Source organism: Triturus cristatus, chromosome 7, assembly GCF_964204655.1.
Source record: "Triturus cristatus chromosome 7, aTriCri1.1, whole genome shotgun sequence".
NCBI lineage: Eukaryota > Metazoa > Chordata > Amphibia > Caudata > Salamandridae > Triturus > Triturus cristatus.
The window spans coordinates 596215130-596239983 of NC_140590.1; the positions used below are offsets into that span (position 1 = coordinate 596215130).

The 24854-nt window shown below is 42.5% G+C and overlaps 1 long non-coding RNA gene across 1 annotated transcript in view; it reads right to left on the bottom strand.

The window, feature by feature from the left end:
* LOC146810174 (uncharacterized) overlaps positions 1 to 24854 on the bottom strand; it is a 247163-nt gene that overhangs the window by 65918 nt on the left and 156391 nt on the right. The window contains exons 2-3 of the long non-coding RNA XR_014965638.1: positions 13923 to 14032; positions 13721 to 13804 (exon numbers count right to left, since the gene is read on the bottom strand). This is a non-coding gene — a long non-coding RNA (uncharacterized LOC146810174). The remainder of the gene's footprint in view (positions 1 to 13720; positions 13805 to 13922; positions 14033 to 24854) is intronic.

The following is a 24854-nucleotide window of genomic DNA, read 5'->3' on the forward strand; positions in this document are numbered from 1 at the left end:
TATCGCCTAATTAGCAAGGCCACGCTAACGCGTGAAACCTTGCTTTAGCGTGGGGATTCCTAACGTCCACCTTTGCATCTCTAATGAGATGCAAAGTGGGCGTTCTTGACCTAACATGACAGGAGAAATGACGCTAAGCGACATTTCTCCTATCATCAAGCCCCACGCTATGAAGCATAGCGTCAGGAAAAGTAGCGATAAACCCTGTTATCGCTACTTTCCTTACGCCTGCTTCAGGACTGATTTAGCCATGATATCCTATGGAAGGTGAATATCATGGCTAAGTTTGTGAGTCCCTATCAGCAGGCTAACGCCACATTGCGTGAGATTATCGCTGGGTTTCCAGCGATAATCTCACGTTAGGCAGTTAGCGTGAGGATTTTTATCGCTGAGGAGATAAGCGTTACTAATAGCACGCTATCTCAGTGATATAAATCCACGTTACCCGACGATAATTATCCTCACGCTAAGAGCGCTGAGCGATAATTATCGCCGGGTGTTGCTGATATGCCCCTTAGATCCCGACCACTGAGCTATCTGTAGCTCGCATGATTTCTTCTTTCCATGTGCCTACCCCAGTCACATGGTTTTCTCATGTGGGAAAGTCTACTCAAGCAGATATGGCTCGTGAACTGTGAAACCGAATATATGGTCAAACTGAGGATCATGCGATGACACGAGCGTCAAGATCATGTGAAGCACTCATAAAACCTGCAGTTCTCGCGAGAGTGCTAAACACAACTTTGCGTGTGTTGATACCTCAGTGCTAATTAGAATTGTAAATATAGCTGAAATGTGCTCAAATAAACATGTCTTGAATGTCAAATTTCTTTTGGGATCGCTGCGCTCCCCTCGTCGTGCATTTGGTGCAACTGTTTACAGAACGAAAGACACAAAATTCAGAGGAAAATTCAAAATCAACATTTTTTTTCATAGGATTTGCTTTTCATTTCTTTCTTGCAGTAAGGTTCGTTCAGTCTGCCTGCTAATCTGATCTGTTCTTGCTGGAAGTAACACGCCGTCCGGAACAGAAACCGGGCTCGCAGTCTCAACAGTACCATGAACAAGACGCCGAGTGGAGGACGGTTTCAGCCTCTGGGGACCTTGTCAGACTCGTATATCGAGAACCAGACAAGAGAGAACAGTACAGCACATACAAAATTCTCCCGTATAGATTTTTAAACAGTTTTTATCTGTAAGGTTGCCCTGAGCTAAAATATTTCGTGGAAAGTATGGTACGTTTGTTTCTGTTTATTGACAGCGTTACTGGTAAAAATAAGGCCATTCGGGAATGAAGCAGGATGGTGAGAATTTTCTAAAAAGCTTTATATAAATGAATTTGAAAACGACAGGCATTTGTTCCAGACCATTTCAGAAAACAGGGTCTGTTCAAAACTGCATTTTGTAGTATGTGGAGCAGTACTATCAGGGCAGGGTTTAGCGTTGGTTGCGCCCAGATGACAAGTTTCGTGGGTGACCCCCACACTGTGAAAAAACACTTCCTCGCCATGAATTCCCTCGCTACCCCTCTCCACCATTGCCCTCCTCTCTCCATAGGCCCATTCTAACATGCGTTTCTTTTGTTTAAAGCGCTGCTTGTACCATTGCAGGGTGTCAGAGCATTTCACATCACATACACATTAAAAAGACACAATGAATCATACATGTGTAAATCAGTCCATAGGAAATGTTGCATAAGAATATGGAGATTATATGATTTAGGAATCACTCGTCATCCATACTAGTAGGCTGTATATTTTAAGAGTGTTTGATCTGGTGAAGCACAAACTCTGGATTTAAAACGTGCCACAGTGTTGACTTTACTTATAAGAATGCATTTCTACTCTTTTTTGCAACATTAGGATAATGAAAGGTGGGGGGTGGCTTGACACTCAAGAAAGATGGCGGCATCCAAGTGACTCTCCTCGGGATGGCGCAGGGAGGATGAGGTGCTGCACTTTAATTACCTCATAGAGGTTAGCTATCTTGGTGCCCATTCCTCCATTTCGGCTAAAGGCTTGTTTTCGCTCTATTTGAGATGTCAAAACGAGCACATAACACACTTTACAGATGGCAGCATGACTTTCCTCATTGCAGCACCCACCATTTTGAGATGACAAAATGCTGAGAAAGTGGAATGAGCTCATTTAGGTTTGCGCTTTTAAATTTCCTGCCTGTTGCAGTGAATATTTTCTACTGTTACATACTGGAGAACCAGTTTTTCTTGTTTTTTAAAATGAATAATTGAAATGCCTCATCCCTCATATTGAGCCTGCATTAATATATATGAGACACTATCGTGCTCATACTTCTATCTTTAGGAATGCCTGCAGGTCTCCCACAGGAAAATATTAACATTTTAAAACAGAAAATGCCACAGAACTAATTGAATTGTCTTTGCTGGCTTCATTAAAATGTCCCATTTCATGTTCATGATAACATGCAGTTTCACTGAGGAGAACTCACCTACACTCTTTTTCCATCTTTTGATAGGCTTTCTTGACATGGCATAAATAGCGCTTCTTCATTGCTCTTGTGCTTAACTTCTCTTTGCCTGACTGAAAATAAAATCACTGCTAACATGCTCCTCACAAAAATTTGTCAAAAATTCCTCTATGTTTTTCTCAGTTTTCTAAAATTGAGGATTATATGAATGCTGCGCAAAGAGGCAACTCTTCCACCATTACTTCTGCTGTGGCTCCTCTAACACTGGTGGCACGAAAGGTATCTACCAAATGTCTCAAAAAGGATCCACTTTCTAATATCAAATCTTTCTCACTTTATCCATGGATCTTTTGTTGGAGGAGATTCATGCTCTACACCCATACATGGAAGAAACCAATGCTAAATTACAACACCTCAGAAAGACTTTCCACAACTGAGCAACCCATCATGTCCTTTAAGACCACCAAACTTCAAGTAAACACCCTTCAGGCACAAGTCTCTTCTCTTCAGAAACAAGTTGAGGACCTTGAAAATAGAAACAGATAAAACAGCCTACGTATTTATGGTTTCCCTGCAGGTACTAAAGGAATAGAGCCCATCGCGTTTTAAAATTCTTTTCTCCTAAGCTGCTGAACATGTCAAAGGCAACCTCACTTAACATCTAACATGCCCAAAGACTAGGTCATCAACCTGTATCCACTTCTAGATGACCAAGAGGAGTTATCCTTTATTTCCTGAAAAATACTGACTTACTTAATGTTCTTTCAGCTCAAAGATCAATCAAATGCATTTAATGGTCAGGTAATGGGTTGTACTTTTCCCAGTATAATGCCAAGAATACTGTGAATAGACTTCTAGATTTTCTCAGTATAAGTCCGGCGCTTTATTGCTTATGTGCTCATTTTGACTTATTCTATTCTTGCTTATTTAAAGTAACTTATAGGAATAAAACAACAACCTATGAAGATCCCGCCAGACTGAAGACTTTTATTAGGACCTGCAAGATAGAGAATGTGGACAAATCTGGATCATCTAAATCCTGCTTTCTCAACTTCAAGTTCTCTCAATGATGATTTTAGATTCTCAATTACATTGTCTTTCTTGTTAACCGTATTGTTAATACGTTATAATATTTGTTAGACCTGGCACCATTGGCGTGAGTCTCCCTTCCATTTTTTGCTGTGTCTCCTCTGTTTTTGCTGGTTATAGATGCTCTGGGCGCTGTGCCACTGCCATTCAGTGCCACAGCGTGAATGCTCCCTTTGTAAAGATGACATGTGAATTGGTACATCCATGATTGGCTTATTTGGTTTACCTGTTAGTCCCTAGTAGCGTGGCCTGTGTGTGCCCAGGGCTGGTAAACCGAATGCTGCTGGTGGGCCTGCAGCACTGGTTTGTGCCACCCACAGAAGCAGCTTGTATAGTGTGTCTCAGACCTGCCACTGCAGTGTCTGCGTGCAGTCCAGAACTGCCATCTTGGCTGTGAAGTGCACCCACTTCCCAGCCCCTGAACCTCCCCTTGGCATCCTGTAAGCCACCCTTATGATAGGGTGCATTGTATGTGTAAGGTAGGACAATGCTCTAATGTGTGTAGCATGTCCTAGTAGTGAATTACACCCAATTTAGTTTTTCACTACTGTAAGGCTACCTGTTCTCCATAGGCCAGAATGGGAGGTTTGGGCTATATTACATTCTATAGTCCTAACTGACCCACAGAACATGGTAGAAAAACGAATTTAGTATGCCTGAGCTCAGAATATTAAAATACATCTTTTAGTGAAGGTTATTTTTATATTCTGTGTTTGAAACTACCACTTTTAGAGTATAGGTACTTTCTTGCCTAAGCCTTCCAGTGTGCTCTGCTATTATGTGTATTGGCTGTCTGGTTTTGGAGAGACAGGGCAGGCTGAGTCAGACCTAGGTTGAATAGAGAGATCTGCCTTGGAGGGAGGGGTAGCTCCTGCACTTGAATAGGGCTGTGACTGGCAAGGTGAATGCTGGCTCCACCTCCCACTGTGCGTCTGAAGGCAGACCCCCTCTCTCTGAAAGGAAGGATGCAGCCTGGTAAACAAAGTGCTCCAGGGCTGGGCAGAGCTGGTTCTGGCTGGGTTCAGAGACTTGTGACTCCTAAGAACAAAGACTTTGGGGGTATAAATATTTGTGCCCAAACCCCTACAATTGGTATTGTTCCTGGACAACAAGAAGAACCTCTGTCCATGTAACTACAGGAATCTGCAGGAGAAGGACTGTCCTTGTGCTTGTGTGCTGTTTCTTGAACTGGCCTGCAGTGGTTACTACTGGACTTGGAAGAAGAGGAAAAGGACTTTGAAGGAACTTTTATTTTTGGCTACAGCAATCAACCAAGTGCTAGAAGAGAGCTAGCCTCCTGCAGGAGTCTCAGGCACATCAGACTCCACCACCAGCCTCCTGTTTCCTCCCAGCGAGGATTTCTATCTGCAGGTGAGGCTCCTGTGAGTTCCAGGGCCTCTAGTTCTACTGTTGAGAAAAGAGTGCTGAAAATCGTCGCCAACCCCCGTTAGCGAGCTGCTGCAGCTAGAAATCGTGAGGAAAATCGTCGCTCTGCTGCTGCCGAGCGCTCGCTACCGGAGATCGTCGCATCACCTGTCGGCGGGCCTGAAAACGCTTACTAACCCCGAAGATTATCGCATTACCTGTCAGCGGGCCCCAAAACGCCCGCTAAACCAAGTGCATCACATCATCTGTCTGCGGGCCTAAGAGTGCTCTCTATCCCGAAGATTACCGCATTGCCTGTCAGCTAGCCCCAAAATGCCCGCTAACCCAAGTACGTCGCATCACCTGTCTGTGGGCCTGAAAACGCCCGCTATCCCGAAGATCATCGCAGAGCCTGTCAGCGGGTTCCAAAACGCTCGCTAACCCAAGTTATTGTATCGCCAGACTGCGGGCCTGAAAACGCTCGCTAACCCAAAGATCGTCACATTGTTTGTTAGAGTGCCCCAAATACTCTCGCTAACCAAAAATCATCGCACCAAGTTCATCGCAGCGCGGACGCCGTGCGTTCGCCATTTTCCCCGCATCGCATCAGGATTGTCAATCCCTCGCGGAGCGCCATTTTCTTTTATCGCAGCAAGATCGCACACGCAACAGGCTCGGCGCATCATCCTCCCTTAGCGGCAAGGATTTTATCGCATCGCCGGCTTAGTGTGCAGAAGTTTGTCGCTTTGTCCTGCCCGCAACCCAGTGCATCATCCTCCCTTGCAGTAAGGATTCAACGCATCGCTGGTTAGCGTGAGGAAATGTATCGCTACAACTCCTTAGCGACATTTTTGTTGCTTTGCTACAGAATCCAGATACCTTGTGAGTAAAAGGGTCGCAGAGACCACTGCATTGAACTGAACATCATTTTATGCACCTTGAACTATTTTTGCAGCATTTTTAAAGTAACCCCATGGTCTGAGTATTGTGGATTTTTACTGTTATTGGCCTTGTGTTAAGTCTATGTAAATATACTTATTTTTTATAATTACTTGAGTGGTGTCCATTTGTAGAGTTCCTCATTGTGTTACTGTGTATGGTCATAAATGCTTCACACACTGCCTCTGAGATAAGCCTAGCTGCTCGTGCTACGTTACCACAGGGTTGAGAAGGGGTTATCAAAGGGTGTAGGCTGCTTACTGACTTAGGAAGAAGGGTCCCTACTTGGACAGTGGCCAGCCATTGCCAACTAGAGACCCCCATTTCTAACAATATTACTTTGCTTTAAAATTATTAACATAGATACTTACTTTCTATTTTTTTCTCTCCCACAGTTATTGTCTTCTTATTTGTGCGTGTCCTCATTCCCTGTCTCTGGTCATGTGCTGCAATCCTAGTTGCTCCCTTTCCCCCGGAGTTCGAACATGCCATCTGTTCCATGTGACTTCACCCTCTCCATCTTTTTTGGAATTTTAGTTATGTTTCATTTTCTCTTCATTCTCTTATTAGTGTTCTTTCTTCTCTCCACTACAAGATGCCACTAATTTCCTTTTCTCTCTTTTCATCTCTTTTTTCTATCCCTTTTTCATTCATTGCCTTTTTTCTCCTTACATTTACTTTTCACTGTACTTTCCAAAATCCTTGAATACGTTTGTTGTTACATAGTTCATGTTTAAGTCTGTATATGTTATGTCTGGTTTGGCCTATTTTATTGTACTCCACTTATGTCTTTGAAAATTGTTTCATGAAATTGCAGGGGTTTCAATTCTCCAATTAAAGTACAATGGATTTTAACTCATTTATCAAAACTCAGGGCCAATGTAGCACTCTTTCAGGAGTTGCATTTAACAGAAAGTGAGTCTTTGAAATTGAAAAGGGGTTCTTTTCTCCCGGAAATGACAAGAAAAAATGAGTTACAACTCTGTACCGCTGAGTCTGGTTTGGCGACTTTGACACAGCACCCACACCAAAAGAGGTACACCACCTCACCAGCTCCAGAGGGTTAGATCAGTCTCCCCACAAAGTCTGGAGACACCAGGGCCTGTCAGAGCTGCACCGTACCAATACCTGGGGTACCGGACCCCCAACAGCATACAGCTAAACAATCAGACTGTGGCAGACTCCACCAATACCAGAAGCAAGCACCCATTGAGGGACATCAAGACCCCGGAGACCGATTTCCTGGAAAAAAACAGCCCTGCTGTAAACAGGTGTTGTAGCACACCAGTTAACAGCACTAATTATTATATGGTACCCTTTATACCTCTATTGGTGGGGACACCTCCACACTTTTAAGATGATGCTGGTACCCATTATCTTATATGCTATAAGCATTTAAGAAAATTAACTCTATGCTGTCTCTTTCCATTGGAAGAAACAACCTTGTATGTCTGTGCTAAAGTTAACAATTCCTAAGTCTGAGGGGGTGCTAACTTCTTAATTATCTCACATAATATAAGGTCTGTTTTACTATGACAATCTAGTTATTGGATGTCTGACTCCTCAACTAATTGTCCACTATGGGTGGATGCTGAAAGATATTTTCATTACAGGAATATTTGTCATTCACTCGCAAACCATAAGCCTTTCCACTCCTACTCTCAAGCATTCATGTACGTTATTAGAACCTATATTATCCTGTACCCCTACTGATCTTGCTACTGTTCTCTGCTAGCTATCTGGCATAATAAATTCAACCAAATGAATAATAAACCTATCTATTGGCAATCCTGGAGAAGTAAATGCCTAATTTGGGTCCATCAACTTCTCCATCATAATACTCATAATTTACCCAAGCTCAGAATCTTTTTTGCCTCCCATTGTCTATTCAGCATAAGTTTCTCATTCTACAAAATGCCCTTTCCGTTGTTTACATCCGTCGTCAATCCTGTCCTCAAACTGTCTTATGCTCTGATAACAGTTTGCGCACATTTCTACCCATGACTCACAAAGCTTCTGCAATTTGTTCTCATCTGCAAGCTCTCACTACTGATAGAGAATAAACTAGCACAGAGGTATCTTGACAACAGGATTTAGGCATCACATGGCCTGTCCCTTTCTGCAATAGAATTTGGGCAAAATTAGAAAATCCTCTAGAGTGGCAAGTACCACACAAATGCTGTTCTTTCTATACAAGAGACTCTTTCTTTCTCCTGTGTTCCTGCACCCAGAAATTCCTCACCCATGTTGGACATGCTCTTCCGAATGTACTGACTTAAAACATTTACTTTTCGCATGCCCCATCTTTCATGATCTTTGGACACAGTTTTGGGCTCCGATTAGCATGTTTTTCACTCTACAGTACCTTTCTCGGTGATCAATATTTTCTTGGGGGTGTTTATCTGATGATTGGGTCACAAATTCATTTAACATAAATGATTAGATTTACTCCTAGCAGTAGCGTTTCAGCACATAACACACAATCCCACCAAATCTCACCAAAGTATCATTCCAGGCATGGTGGTTTGCAATTTGTCATAATCATAGGCTAGATACTGCCTACATGTACCCTATTTTGATTGTTGTAAACCGCTTAAGCCTGTGGTCCTTAAAACAAACATGCAAATCTGACTTTCACAGGCACTCCTGATCAATACGAAGTTCTTCAACCTCCCTGAATTTCCTTTTATTAACAATAACAATAACAATACCCTCATTTGCTTAATATTGCTTTATTCCAAGTTAATAAAATGTTCAGCATAAACAGCAGACTGTTGATATTCTAAACCACTTATCCTGCTTTCCTGAATATTATTATTATGTTTAATAGTTTCAATTAAATGCTTTTTTGAACTGTAATGCATTATTTACTTGTGCTGCAGTTCATCTCTAATAAACTTACTTTTTAAACTGAATAAGGATCATGAAAGACTCTGGAAAATCCACTAAGCTATTCACACAAAATACAGTTCTGCATAGTACATGTTCTTTACAGCAGGCACATTAACCCTCTGCACCACTTTAATCATGAGTGAAAACTGACACCAGACAAAACTCCAATCTTTCTCCTGTAGGAACATTACTCACCAGAGTTATTGTGCCCTTTTTATTGTTGCCTGAAATCTGCTGTTTTTTGTGGATCATGAAGACATCGGAGCAGGGTACCTCATAGGCATCAGCCGAGCGGTGTGGGAGAGAGTCTTGGAATAGAACTGATGTGGTGAGTAGTATTATGTTTTTACCACTGTCTGACTATCCATTATGATTGCTTGGCGTTGAGAAGTAACATTATAATGCTCACCGTGCAATCATTAGCATTCATTGACATTTTATTTCATATGACTAATATGGTTGATTTTAACTATAACGAGGGAGTATTTCATCTTTGTTAATTAAATGGATATTTGCATAAATAGAGTGATTGTAATGGAGACCAACAAAAATTGAGAAAGACAGTATGGTTCTGAAATGCGTCTCTTTGATCAGTAGAGTGGAATGGAATAAAGATTGGAACTCTCCATTTCCTGGGTGCATGGTCTCATTTTAAGACAGGAGTAGTAGCTATGCATAAGGTAGCAGCTCTCATCTTTGCACCCCCTGCCATTTGGCAGCATGCCATGCAGTCCACAACTGTGGAGTGAAGTGGACTGGCCGGCGTGCCCCCAGACTTGGCATGAACTGAGATTGAGCAAGAGATGAGCGGGAACACAGGTCCAAAAGTGAGAGTGGATAGACTTTCGTGGTGATGACCTAGGTGCTCCGGATTAAGGCTCGTCCCTGTCGTGAATCATTAAAACTTCGGAGCAGGGTACCACATAGGCATCAGCCAAGCTGTGTGGGAGAGAATCTTTGAATAGAATTGAAGTGGTGAGAAGTACTATGCTGCCACTGTCTGAGTATCTATTATGAAAGGTTGGCGTTGAAAAGTAACATTATAATGCTCACCGTGCAGCCATCAGCAATTAATGACATTTTATTTAATGAAGAAAATGGTTGATTTTAACTATAACGAGGGGCATTTCTTCCATGTTAATGGAATGGAGATTTGCATAAATAGCTCAATTGTAATGAAGAGCTACAAAGATTGGAAAAAGCAGTTTGGTGCCAAAATGCATCTCTTTGATCTGGAGAACGGAATGGAATAAAGAGTGGAACTCTCTCCTTCCTGAGTGCAAGGTCTCCTTTAATAAAAGAAGTAGAGGCTATACATAAGGCACCAGTAGATGCGCTCAACTTTGCACACCCTGTGATTTGGCAGCAAGCCGGCAGACTGCACATGAGGAGCACTCGCAGGATATTAAGGGACTTATTCCTGCAGATATGTTTCGGCGCTTTGCCTTCTTCTGTGCGGTAAAGTCCTTATTAAAAATGCACAGTGATTAGATAGTTTAAAACATACAACAACCATTTTCAGCCTATGACAGGACTGCAATGCTCTTACTCTCGGCCGACATGTGTGATTAATATCATTTTCGTGATCCACAATGACAATATTCAATATCTGGGCCTATTCATTTTCCCCCCAAAAAACTTTGGATGCCGATTGGAGTTCCAAAATGTCAATCCAGCCATATTGTTTCACCCATCCTTTCACACAGAACTGAGCATGTAACAGCCCTTGCTTACAGCTGTACATACCGCTGCATATCCCCCCAGGCATCCATCGAATAGCTGGACGTCCTTGGATTTGAAAATCCTTGACCTTTATTGGTCAACCGGATCTGTCAACGGCGGTTCTGGCAGTTAATAGTTAGATTTGCTTCCAGTGGACGCCAACATGGTTCGTGGGTGGTTAGGTGGGGGAGGTCTGAGTCCACCAGCGGAGATCGGCGCAACAAGGGTAGGGAAACAGTGCGCAATATAAAAAAAATGTAAAATTAGCACTTACCTTGCTGTGCTGATTCCTGCATACTGCGTTTATGCTCCTGCTCCCCTCGTCGGACTGAGGCGTTGTGATTGATTTTGAGTGTCCTGGTTCGACACTCAACCAGGGAATGGGGGCCTGGGCATGTTCTAAAGCAGGCTATAATGCAGCATGCATGGAGATTGGGGAACGTATGCATGACTGATTTGGGCGGCCTAAGAGGGTTGACCAGACAGCCATTGCACACTTAGAAGTAGGCAAACCACTCTTTCCCTGCCCTGCTCCAAGAGCAGAGCTTTAATGCCCACCCGCCCGCCCGTAGAGTATACATAAAATGATACTAACTCAAAGTTATTATCATTTTATGTTTCCTTCACTTTGCAGTGCACTGCTTAAAAGCAGTTGGGCAATGCTCCTCCGCCATAGTGGAGGAGCCGCCCCTGTTCCTTTTCAAAGCCCCACCAAGGACCGCCAAACTCATAGCTGGTGGAGACATTGAGCGGGGGTGGGACCCGTTTGTTCAACAACAACCAGGGCAAAAATTGGAGCAGTTGCGGGGTAATAAGGGGCTTTATTCCGGCAGACGCGTTTCAGAGTTGCGTCTTCTTCTGTGCGGTAAGGTCATTATCAACAATGCACAGTGATTAATTCATTTAAAACATAAAACAACCACTTTCATTGGTGAATGTCTAGCCAATGACAGGACTGCAATGCTCTTACTCTAGGCTGACATGTGTGAGTAATATCATTTTTGGAATTCAGAATGACAATTTTCAAAGTCGGGGGCTTAATGCTCCTCTATACACCGTTCACACATGCCGAGGGGCCACTCGGGCCCTGTGCAGCCCCAGGAGACTGCCACCTCCCCGGACAACTCTCTAAAATTACACACAGGGGCTGCGTGGCCTCCACAGCCCTGGGAGCCACCACCTCCCTGGGGCTTAAGTGTGTTGGAGGGGAGCCCACCTTGTGGAGTCCTAGATGGCCCTGGGGACAGCCACTCCCCAGGGCTTGCTCGGCAATGTCCCATGGGCCCCCCCGGATATTGCAGTTCACACCACTCCTGCCAAACCATAGCAAACTCTGCTTTCAGCAAAAGAGAGCAGAAAATGCTCTCGCTTGCTGAAAGCAGAGCATGTTTGTTTCCATGGCTGCTGTTAAGTGAACAGGGAATCCAACATTGCTTTGAGATTCAGGGAGCTGCATGTTCAGCAGCTCCCAGGATCTCAAAGCAATGCCGGCTCCCACAGGCTCCCAACGTTCCAGAAGTGGATGCTCTGGGTGGGACCAGGGCACCCCCACTACAGGCGTGGCCCCCGGGGATGGGGTACCGGAGGCCCTGCAACCCCCTTCCCATTTTTTTAAGACATTTCTTTTTACAACAGGGCGGCCCCATGGGATTGGGTCTCTGGGGCCTAAAATGTTCCAGGGAAGGGGGACCACGTGGACCCTTCCTAAAAATGAGAAAAAGAAAAATAAAGCCAGGAACTCACCAGAGGCTTCACCCCCTTTCTCCACTACCCAGCAAATGCGCCTCCTGGCGCACTGCTGGTTTGGAATGAAGACTGCTGAGGGTTGTTAGGGGCCAACAAGACCTCCTGGATTGCTGAGAGGTGGTAGGAGGCCACGCCCCCTTTCTCCACCACTCTGCAAACATGCCTCTCAGTGCACTGCTGGTGGGGGGATGTTTTAAAAACATGACCTCAGGATTTGGCACACCTGGGGCTTCATGAAAAGGACATGCGGCAGCCCATGCATCTTTTTGTTATTTTAAAATAGCCACGGAGCCACCCGAGACTTCACAGCAAAATTAAATAAAAAAGTTTTATTAACCCCCTGTCCCTGTGGGACCCCCCACCATATCTTATGGGGTCAGGGTATTCCTAATCCTACCCGGCCCCCTTTTCTTTTATGTTCTTACATTTTTTATGGGACTTGGCTTCAAGTCGTATCCCAAGATGACTGGTAACACTTCCTGGCTGAAGGGTTGGCCGCCAATCAAATTGCAGTAGGATCCTCGAGTCCACTGCAAAAAGTTGCGTCCCCAGATATCTATATTTTTTAACTTAAATATCTCTGAAACTACTGAACAGATTTAAGTCAAATTACAAAAAGCACACTTTCTGGCACAACATCTAGCTTTCTGCTAAATTTGGTGAAATTCTTTTCAGTGGTTCTGGCTGTAGTCGTCTTCAAAAAATGTAAACTCCCCATGGACATAAGATTGGGAGAAAGCGTTTTGAGACCACCCCTTTTTTCTAAGCCCCCTCTTGACGGATCACACCAAAACTTTCAACGCAGCAGCTGAACCAAAAAGGGGACGTTTTTGAAAATTTCCTGAAGAGTCATAAAGCGGCGGCAAAGTTTTTGGCAAAACAAAAAATCGCTTTTTCTATGGAAACTTTGGTTACCAGCAGGTAATTATAGTTAGGACCATATTTCCATTGGAAAACCATTGTTTGACTTGTCAATAGCTTTTGCGCCGTTTGAAAGCAATATACAATAGTCCAGCACTCTTAATATTAAATAATATTCTGTAAATATCACACAGTTCTTCAAAGTAATGGCAATTCAAAAAGTGTTGTTTCCATCAAGTTCTTTATTCATAACTTCGTTTTTTCAACACGATAAAAGACCGTAGCCAACGCGTTTCATCCTCTCGGACTTCTTCAGGGCTACAAATAACACATATATTTACAAAAATTAATATACAATATATACATATCTTAAACAATACATATCAATCATAATACAAAACATCTCCATCACTTTGAAACATTGATTTATCAACAGTTAAGACACTGTGAAATTCATTTTTTCAATCCAACAGGATGTATAGAATCTAATTTCATGAGTCATATGTATTCTTTTTATTTTGACATGATCAAAAAACTATTTTCTTTGAGAATTTTATTGAATAACTCAAAGATTTAAAAGTTTAAAAACGTTTCAGTGGGTTTAATACATGTGCGGTCAAATGATTCATTTAGCAAATTTAGAAAAGTTAGCATTTCTTACCAAAAGGAACATTTGCTTGCAGTCTGTACTATGATTCTAAGAGTATTTTTTCTTTCCATAGATTTCCATTAAATGAAATTGTACCTGAATTTAAAAAAAAAAAAGATTTTTTAATATAGTCTGTTTATGATATACTCAGCAATAGTATTGTTATTATTTCCTCAATTTTTTTATATTGTCAAACATACAAATATGTCCATACCTTAAGTTAAAAATGTACTGTCGCAATCCTAGTTATATATTCGATTCTTTCACTCCCATGGTAGATGGTCAGTCAATCTCAGCCATCCTCCGTGTTTCTTTTCCAAGAAGCTATTTAAAGCAAATATAACAGAAACTAATCATATCTCTGAACATATAATCATCAAATAATCATTTGAGATTACATCATTACTTTTGCTGTAAACGATCCCTTACTTATGGATTTTCCATATTTTGACATTTTGTGGCAAACGTTATTAAGTATTGTACTGTCTTTATACATATCCTTTCAACATATATTTTTTCTACTATTTCAAATTATAAACTGATCTAAGTTTTACATTAAAAGTTATATAAAATTCTCATCTCTAACTTTTTAAAACTTTATTTAAAAGCTTTCCTGCCTCCTTCTGAAGCCCTTCGGGTATCACGTAAGTGCCCCGATTCATGATATTCCAGCAACCCGTATTTTTCTATCCTTCATCAAACTTATAAGTAGACAGGATGAAAGACACTTCAATCACAGAAAATATCCCGAAATGCCTTGTTGGTAAATGCGGAAAAAGATAACGAGAACCCAAACTTTGTTTTGGGAAACAAGCCCATATCAGACCTAATAAAGACCACAGAATGTTCACAAAGTTTTTATTCGAACGTTCTATAAGCCATTGTCCGAAGCCTAGGCCCGCTATATTAAGCATAAAGGCAAGGAAACAAGTTTCACATAATAAGCGGTCACCATCTTTAAATGGGCAGCCAAAGACACAGAAGACACGAGACTCTCTTTCGCTAAAATAGCTAGATTGAACCAGGTTAAAGAGAGAACATAATCTCCCAAAAAAGGATATATTACTGGAAAAAACAAAAAATCGCTTTTCCTATGGAAACTTTGGTTACCAGTAGGTAATTATAGTTAGGACCATATTTCCATTGGAAAACCATTGTTTGACTTGTCAATAGCTTTTGCGGCATTTGACAAATCTTCACCAAACTATCCAACAAAGTGCCCAAGAGATTCTTGTAGCACATGGAAAGTGTCAGAGGGATTCGTGAAGCGAGTGCTGAGAAAAATGGGGTTGAAAAAAGGGTACGTGTGCAATAATAATTCCCATAGGAACCTGTCAACACAACTATAGCCCAAATCACTGAATGGAATGACACCAAATTTGGCAGAAAGGTAGGTGCCATTATGCAGTTTGTTCTTTTTGGTATTTGTTGCATATCCATTCAGTAGATGTTGGTATATTTAGGTTGGAAATTATAGTGATATACCTGGCCACAGATTTTTTGTGGCGATTTTGTGATTAATCACGAATGTGTGCGCCATCGGGATTACTGTGAATGGCTGGGTGCAACCTGAACAGAATTTTGCCACTGCCATTTTATCGATTGGGAATGGTTCCTGGGATTGAAAATTTCGGTGAAAGCAAACATCAGGGGTCAGGGTGGACGTACTCTGACACAATGTTTGAGAAATGGGGTGTAAGTGACAAAAGTTATGTGTCCAAAATAGATTATTGAATCCCTGCTATATTCACAACGACAATGCAATCTCCAGCACAGCATCCTGTGTACCGTTGCATGAATGTTGCGACTATCACCAATGTCTTTGCAAATATTGGAGGTAATATTAAATCACCTATATCTTTATACACACCCTCGTTGGTCAAATTCACAGACCAGACTCAAGTACCTTCTCACATATCCACTCATGCACTCATGTGCCCACTCACATCCATAGTCAGAGACATATTCACCCAGTCACAGACCCACTGAGAGACTCATACACCCACTCACAGACCCACTCAGACACTCATGCACCGGCTCACAGACCCACTGAGAAACTTATGCCTCCACTCACACACCCACTGATAGACAGACCCACTCAGACATTTATGCACCGACTCAGAGACCCACTGAGAGACAAACGCTTCCATTCACACACCCACTTAAAGATTGATACACCCACTGACAGGCTCACTTAGAGACTCATGTACCCATTCACAGACCCACTCAGACACTCACACACTGACTCACAGACCCACTGAGAGTGTTATGCTCCTACTCACACACCCACGGATAGACAGACCCACTCAGACACTTATGCACCCACTCATAGACCTATTGAGCTACTAATGCGCACACTAACAGATCCACTCACACTTATGCATTAACTCACAGACACACTGAGGGACATACACATCCAATGACAGATCTACTCAGACACTCACACACCGACTCACAGACCCACTCAGACACTAATACATCCACTCACCCAGGCACTGCCCATGCACTCATCTAATCACCCAGGCACTCCCCTTGCATTTATCCAATCACCCAGGCATTAGCCATGCACTCATCCATTCACCCAGGTACTACCCATGTTCTCATTGAATTACCCAGGCACTACCCATGCACTCATCCATTCACCCAGCCACTACCCATGTATTCAGACAATTACCCAGGCACTACCCATGCAGTCATCCAATCACCCAGGCAGAACCCATGCAGTCATAGAATCACCCAAGTACTATCCATGCACTCGTACAATTACCTAGGCACTGCCAGTCACCCTTGCACTACTCATACACTTATCCAGGCACTACTTATACACTCATAAAATCATCCAGGCCCCACCCATGCACTCATCCAATCAACCAGGCACTACCCATGCAGCCATAATATTACCCAGGCACTATCACTGCACACATCCAATCACACCGGTACTACTCCAGCACTCATTCAATCACCCTGGCACTACCCATATGTTCAACCAATCACCCTTGCTGTCATGCAATCACCCAGGCACTACTCATGCACGCATAGAATCACCCAAGCACTACCCATGCCCTCGTAAAATCACCCAGGCAGTACCCATGCAGTCATCCAATCACCTAAACACTACCCCTGCTCTCACCCAATCACCCAAGCACTACTCATATTCTCATCTAATCACCCAGGTACTACCCATGCACTCATCCAATTATCCCAACACTACTCATGTACTTATCCAATTACACAGGGACTTCCTATGCATTCATCCAATCATCCAGTCACAACACATGCAGTCATACAATTACTAGGCCTGCGCGGTGAACTTCGCTCCATTCGCAGAGTTTGCAGAGTTTTCTGCACTCCGCACTCTGCGGAGCTCGCGGAGTGCAGAAAACTCCACCGCGATGTGCACGATCGCGAACGGTAAGCTCGTGATCGGTAACGGTAAGTTTCCGAGTGTGAGCTTCCGCTCAGGTAGAGTTTCTACCCGAGCGGCAGGAATACCAGCGCAAACTGCAGCTCGCACTGCACTCCGCCACTCGCGGAACTTCGCAGTCACTACCTGTGCACTTACAGAATCACCTAGGTACCACTCTTGCACGCATTCTAACATCCACGCACCACTTATGCACTCATTTTATCATCCAACACCACTCATGCACTCATTCTAACATCCAAGCACCGCAAATGCACTCATTCATTCATTCAACGTTTCTTTTTTAACCAGAAAAGGTGGGTATGAAAATAACCATTTTCTTTAACTGATTTTTTTTTTCTTCATCTTTTATTTATTTTATATTTTTTCAAAAAGTAAAATGGCAATGAAAACAGCATAATTGTGAACACTGACTACAACATTGTGGTTGAAGTGCTTTAGTAAAAAAGTGAAAAAAATTAACAAGTATGGTTTTTCACATTCTGCAAAATAATATCCACAGACTTCTACCCGACTGTTACGATGGCGTTACAGTCCATGCAGAAGGTAGCAAAATGCTTTAGTTCTGGTGACAATTCACTGCATCTTCTCTCCACATCAGCTGAAACTTTGTCGGCAGGAGGACTAGAGTCTGATGAGCCCTCTCCTCTCTCTCTCTGCAATTATAAGTTGCTTCTTGTAGTATGTTTTCAAGTGGTACAACATTTTGTTGTACCACATGAATATTTTTGGTGTGCCCCGAGATAATGTCTTTTCACATATGCTGCACCTCACCAATTTAACTGTGTTCTTCAAATCACCAGTATAGTTAAATAATGTCAAGCCATGTTTTGTTTCTTTATTGGTGGTTCTTCTTCAGAAGACTGTTCATGTGCAGCTCAGTCCTCCTGCTCTTCAACAACTTCTACCAGTTGTAGGTCTTTCTCTGGTTCTTCTGATGCCATTATTATTTGTAAAAAAAAAGCAGCGTAATCCTCAAAATCATTTTGGGACATCTCTTATAATAAACTAACCAGTACCTGAAAATTTCAAGAAGGGAGAAATGGGTGTGTACTTCCTTTAATAAAGGAAACTATGTAAACCAATGAAAGTTCTTTATTTGGTAGTCACATGCTCTTTGAGAGTACCAATGTAGCCGTGACTTCCGCTGTCACCACAAGACGGAAAGCTATTTTTGGAAACTGCTCTTTTTGATAAATACATAAAGAAAATAGAGTTAAACCAATATGTTACTCAACAGGTAGAGGCAAACTTTATGTAAATATGTCTATATATGTGATTTACACAAAAACATGCAGTATTTTAGATGTCATTTTTTCAACAAATGATCACTAAGGGGAAAGGTAAATTAATATCTAACCAAACAGCTAGACTCAAACTTTATGTAAAATATTTCTATAAATGTGTTTAATAGGCCTGGGCGGAGCTGACATAGTGCCTCTACGCGTAGCACCACGGAGGTTGAAAAAAACTCTGTGGAGCTATGCGTAGCTCTGCTCTGCTCCCTTCCCTCCCCCTCCCCACTCCCAAATGCTTTAAAAAGATATAAAGAAGGCACTTACCTTTGTTTCTGCCACCTCCCCTTCCTGGCCGCTCTCCTACCTGCTCCTTTCGAGCCCTCGACGTCCTTCTTCATGAAAAAAAACACTATGGTGTTAGACTTGCGTGTGCGGATGCGCACTCGCAAGACGTACAATGTCGTTTTTTTTTAATGATGAATGACGAGGATGCGAGAGGAGCAGGAAGAAGAGCGGCCAAGCAGGGGAGGTGGCAGAAACACAGGTAAGTGCCTTCTTAATACCTTTTTAAAGCATTTGGGAGGGGGGGAGCAGCTAACTCCGCTCTGCCACCGAGGCGGAGTTTTTGCCTACTCCGCGCTCACCACGGAGCGTGGAGTAAGCAAATCTCTGCAAACTATGCTCGCGGGGCGGAGTTACATGCGCCGGGGTTAGTGTTGAACAGCTTATCAAAAACACTTGTGACATCCACTGTCGCGGCGAAGGAGGAAAATGCATTTTTTATGTCATTTTTTCAACAAATTAATGCATTGGGGAAAGTTAAATTAATATCTTACTATAAAGCTTGATCTCAAATATTATATAAAATATGTCTATATATTTGTTTTAAACTTTGTCAAAAACACATGGTATTCGTGGTGTGCCCGCAGCAATTGCAAGATTGTTGCAAAAAGCAAAAATATCTCAATATAAGATGATTAATTTAACAATAAGTGGTGCACCATGCAGATGTAATGTTCAATATCTAATTATAGAAAAGATTTGAAACGCTATACAAGTAAACTTAACAAAAATGTCATCTAATATGGACATTAGATATAATTAACAAAATCTTAAAACCATTAGAAAATCACTTAAAAAACAAATGTTATAGAAACATTAGAGTAAAGAAGAAGTATTTAAAAACGTACAAATTCAACAAAGAAAACAAAGGTTACATAGAACTAACTAAAAGTTACAGGAACATTTTAATTATGAAATAGAATAAAAGAACCTTAGAAATTAACTGAAAAATACAAAGGTTAAAGAGTTGTTTTAGTAAGGAAATACAATTTAAAAAGTCCTAAAAATTCCCTGTGAAAACCAAAGGTTAAAGAGACATTATAGTTAGGAAATAGAATCAAAAAAACCTTAGAAATTCTTTGGAAAAATCAGAGGTTACAAGGAAGTGAAAGTTAGGCTGACATTTCACTCCTACAAAACCAGAGAAATTCAGCAGTTATAGTTATCTGAGCTAACTATAACTCCTGCCCCCGCAATGCACTGCTTATGACCTCATATATTAAATCAATTATGGCATGGTCAGTGAGATCACTGATGACATCTCAAATGACATCACTGATGACATCTCAAACGACATCTCTGATGACATCATCCACAGAAACACTGACACACCCATTGCCACCCCCAAAACATGTCTTACACCCACTCACATACAATCACTAACAAACTCATTCACAGAACTCCTACAAACACTCACACATCTCGTCACTCATCCATACAGCCAGTAACACATCAACTCCCCCATAGGCCACTAACGGCACCACTAACTCACATATACAGCCACTCATGCATACACTGACTTACCAATACAGCTCCTCACAGTTCAAGTCATAGAGACATAGACAAACTTACCCACCCACTCCCACACCCATACAGCTACTGAAACAGTAAATGAGTTAACCATATATCTACTCACACACCAACTCACTTGCACATACAGTCACTCACACAGGTACTACCTCACCCTTACAATTATCGACAAAGCCACTCAGAAACTTATATAAATGTTAATACATATACTCACTCACCTATACAGTAACTGAGAAAACCACATAATCTCCCATGCAACCTCTCTCACACTCACATACTCACCCATATAACCACTCAAACACCCATTTGCTCACACACTGATCCACTGATGTACCCTGTCACTCTTCCATACAGACACTTATGTATCTGCTCAAACAGCCATTCAGTGACTCATGCACCCTCTCATTCACTATTTATAACCACTGATACACCAACTCAGTCAACTATACAGATAATCTCAGAGCCACTCACTCATACATGCACTGACACACCCACTCACTCACATATACAAAAACCCACACACCCACTAACTCATGTATACAGTCTCTTACATACTCAGTCACTCTTTTATACACCACTCACATACCCACTTGCTTACCCATACATGCACATCCACAGCAAATTACCTTAGAATATATGTTTACCACTCATGAACTTTTAGAAAACACTCACAATCATTGGATGATGTCATCAGAGATGTTATTTCAGATTTCATCAGTGATGGCACTGACCTCGTCATGAGTGATGTAATATGTGAGGTCATAAGCAGTGCATTTCGGGGTCGTAAGTTATAGTTAGCTAGGTTTACTACAACTGCTGAATTTCAATGGTTTTTTATGAGTAAAATCTAAGCCTATCTATAAAGTCCCTGTAACCTTTGTTTTTTTCACTGAATTTCTACGTTTTTATAAATTCTATTTTCTTACTATAATAGTTAGGGCCATGTGTCCATAACAAAAGAGTTTTTTTTACTTGCCTATATCTTTGACATTGTTTCATGAATCTTCATGAAATGTTCCCAAAAAAGTGCATCGGTCACTCAAGTTGTGCATGGAACATTTTGGGTGCTCCGTCAAGCAGGAAAAGAGAAAAAGGGGGGTTAATAAAAAGCACGTTTCCTATATTAATGCCCATAGGGGTTTTGAACACGACTTCAGCCCAAACCTCTAGACGGTATTACACCGAATTTGGCAGAAAGGTAGCTTTTGGTTCGCAGATCTCGCTTTCAGGTATTTGGTGTAAACCCATTCAATACTTTTTGAGAAATAAAAAGAAATCCAAATTTGCATATCTAGGGTTGTGAAGCCTTCGCAAATAATGACGAGCTTGCGCATAGCTAAGCAAAGCACTTCAGCCAGCAAGTGTTGGCTTTCATCTTTGAGACTCAGCTTCAGCAAAGTCCCAAATAAAAATGCCAAAAAAAAGAAAAAGGGCAGGGTAGTAATACCCTAACCCCCTAGCCATGGTCCTAGTCTCGCAGAGCAAAAAAGCAATTTTTTTTTAATTCAGGGCATTTATCACTTTGAATTTTTAAAAAAATTAGCACAATCTCCCACACTTGTTTTTAAAGTAGCCCCCAGTGGGCCAGGTACTGGGGGCCTGCCAAGGTTGGAAAACATGAAGAGGAGTGCACAGGCCCCCCTCCAAAGGCATATTTCATATGTATGCCCTAGGGACTACCACCTCCCCAAATCCTATGTAAATTATAATCGGGGGTCTCATGGAGCTCCCCAGGCCCTGGGGACAACCACCTCCCAGGACTAAATTTTGAACAAATAGACAGGAGTTGGTACACCTCCCCAGGGCTAAAGACTTTTTTTTAAATGGAGGAGGAGGACGCAGAGCCCCCTCCTGGGCCATATATGGCACTGGGGACCATCATCTCCCCAGGTGATGCTATGTCCCGGGGTTTCCCACGCCTCCAGCTATGGCTATTTGGTTTTGCTTGGCGAGGGCTGTGACAGCCCCGGCCAAGCAAAAGGAAACACTCTGCTTCCAGCAAACAGGAGCTGTCAAACTGATCCCGCTTGCTGGAAGCAGAGTTGTCATCTCTTTCCCTGCCTGCAGACATACTGGCAGGGAAAGAGATGAAAGTATTGGTCTTGCACACAGGGAGCTGAATTTCCAGCAGCTCCCTGTGTCTGAGAGCAATGCCAGCTCCCGCTTCTGCTCCCGCACGAAGCGGGAGCTGGCTGGGACTGCAAGGGCCTTCCACAGTGAGGAACTTCGATTTTCGATCACGATCGAATCGACCCGCCATTTTGTGGCCCGCCGCCATTTTGTGTTGCCATCACTCAGGCAGCACGGCGAACAAAGTCTATTCTGCTTTTTCTGTAGCCTGGTGTCGAAATACGCCCTCGGCCTCTATTTGCAAAGCTGATGTTAGAACTAGCCGAGTACATTAATCCCTGTCTGGCTTTTCTAATCCGCGTCTCAACTATCTGTTGGCTCACACTATTCTTTCCTGACCTTATCTTATCGACTGGCCTTCACTGTCTCCTGCTAGTATTCTCTTGTTTCATGACTGTCCTCCAATACACACAAACGTATCTCCCCACCTGCAAGTTAGTTATGAATCTGTAATGTATTAGCCTGAGGGTGGGGTGACAAACACAGTTGGAGGAGAGGTCTCTTCGAGTCATCTGATATTTCTGTTTTCAAACCTTTTCTGTTGGTTCCGCCTTGTTTTCCAACTTTCCTTATTGGCTGTTTTTTATATTCTCTGGGAGTGTATTTCGTTAATAATTGTATCATTGTATAGTATTTAACATGATGCGCCACAGAGTGAAGTGGCAGTCTCCTGAGAACCTACTTTGTGTACTTCTAGGATAACTGTACTAGCTGCAGCTAAATAAATTCAATCTTCTAACACCGACAGAGTGTCCCGTGTCTCTGTGTAGCGAAGCAGGTGAACTCCGGAGACCTTGGGCGTACCCTGCGCCGCCAGGCCCAAAAGGTTCTGGTTCTTCAACTGGCGCCCAATGTGGGGCGGCTTCAGTGGTACCGGTTCTGCTCAAAGGTCGTGAGGAACCCCGCAAGAAAATTCCGGAGGGTTCGCGAGCCACACTAAGCGACCCCTGTATGTCGAAAGTGGTCCGAAGGTCTTTTGCAGCGCGGTTACTCCTTCCTGACGGCTACTGACGACCGCTGCCCTGACTGCCACCCTGCTTTGGCCCATTCCTTTGATGATGTATGGTAAGGCGAGACGATAGACGGGCCTCTGTTGGTGGAAGAAGACGTCCTTAGTTAAGTATTTTCGTGGGTCACGCCCACAATTTTGTTCTTTGTTTGATTTCCTTAGGTTTCTTAGATTTATCTTTTGCAAAAGATAAAGCCGAGGGTAAGTGCATTTGTGCTGCGTAAACTGAGTTTTACTCTCTTGAAGTTTGTGAACAGTCCGGAGACATCTCGAGATGCCTGGTCTGACTAAGTTTGGAAGAATTTGTTGTCTTGGTTGTAATAGGGACTCCCGACTTGAGGACTCTTGTCCGATTCCTTCGGTTGGAACTCCCACATACGAGCTCTATTCAAAACATGGTATCGGCCCCATTGCCTTTAACGAGACATGGACTCGATACACAAAGAAAGATGGTGTTCTCAAATGGCCAGAAAACGGTAGCTTCGATCCTGATGTGCTAGATAATTTAGAAGCAGTTTTGTTCAAAAGAAAAGCCCGGCCGGCAATGTTTGACTCTCTCCGCCTTTGACGTAAGGAAGCCAAACAGAAAGAAATTAAACAAGCAAAACGAGATAGGAAAGCACAGGGTATGACAATTATACAGGCTGCCCAACAGTTCAAAAATGATGAAATTGATAATGCGACTGAAATTTCAGAAAGACAACATCGTATGGCGATAGATAAATGCTATCCGGTGTTGCCTGTTTCTCCTTCTGATAATAAGAAAGATATAGAAGAAGATCCCCTAATGTCCCATTTATTAAGGTAGCCTCCGCCCTATGCGCAAAATGCCAATGTACCTCAGCTGTTACAGCCTGCTCAGCTGCCAGTGGTACCTCCGCCGGTTCCGGCTCTTCAGCATTTGCCTCTTCCAGTATTACCGCCCATGCCGGTTTTACCATTAGTCTCAACTTCTTTGCCTTCATCTCCTGATCTCAGATCTCCTTTGCCTTCTGCTCCTCCTGCAATTACCAGTTCTTCTCCTGTCAGTTCCCCTAATACTCTGTCTCCAGTTCTAATGTCTAATTCACCGTCTGTGCATAAGCGTCTCACAGACTCTGTCACTAGTATTCTATCTCCTTTCTTTGGAGCTTTTAATGTGTCTCCGGCTTTTGCTCGAAGACAATCTCGTAGTCAGTTCCCAGATTTTGAGGAACGAGAGAAGCTAGACTCTCTTGCACGAAGATGGATCAAGAAGGGTCCACAATATAGTGTGCTTGATATTATGCCTACCTTTTTGCAATGGAATGCGCCTACGCAAAGATATGTTTTCAATGTAATGTGCGACATTCTCATTAAAGAATGGGAAGATGTGAGTTTGAGTCCGATCTCACAAGATCTGTTAAATGTTCAGGCTGATTTTGAAAAAGGACTTATTGTAGGTTCTAAAGTTGAGGAAGCTGTAAGGACACTTATCTCTTATAGATCCTTATT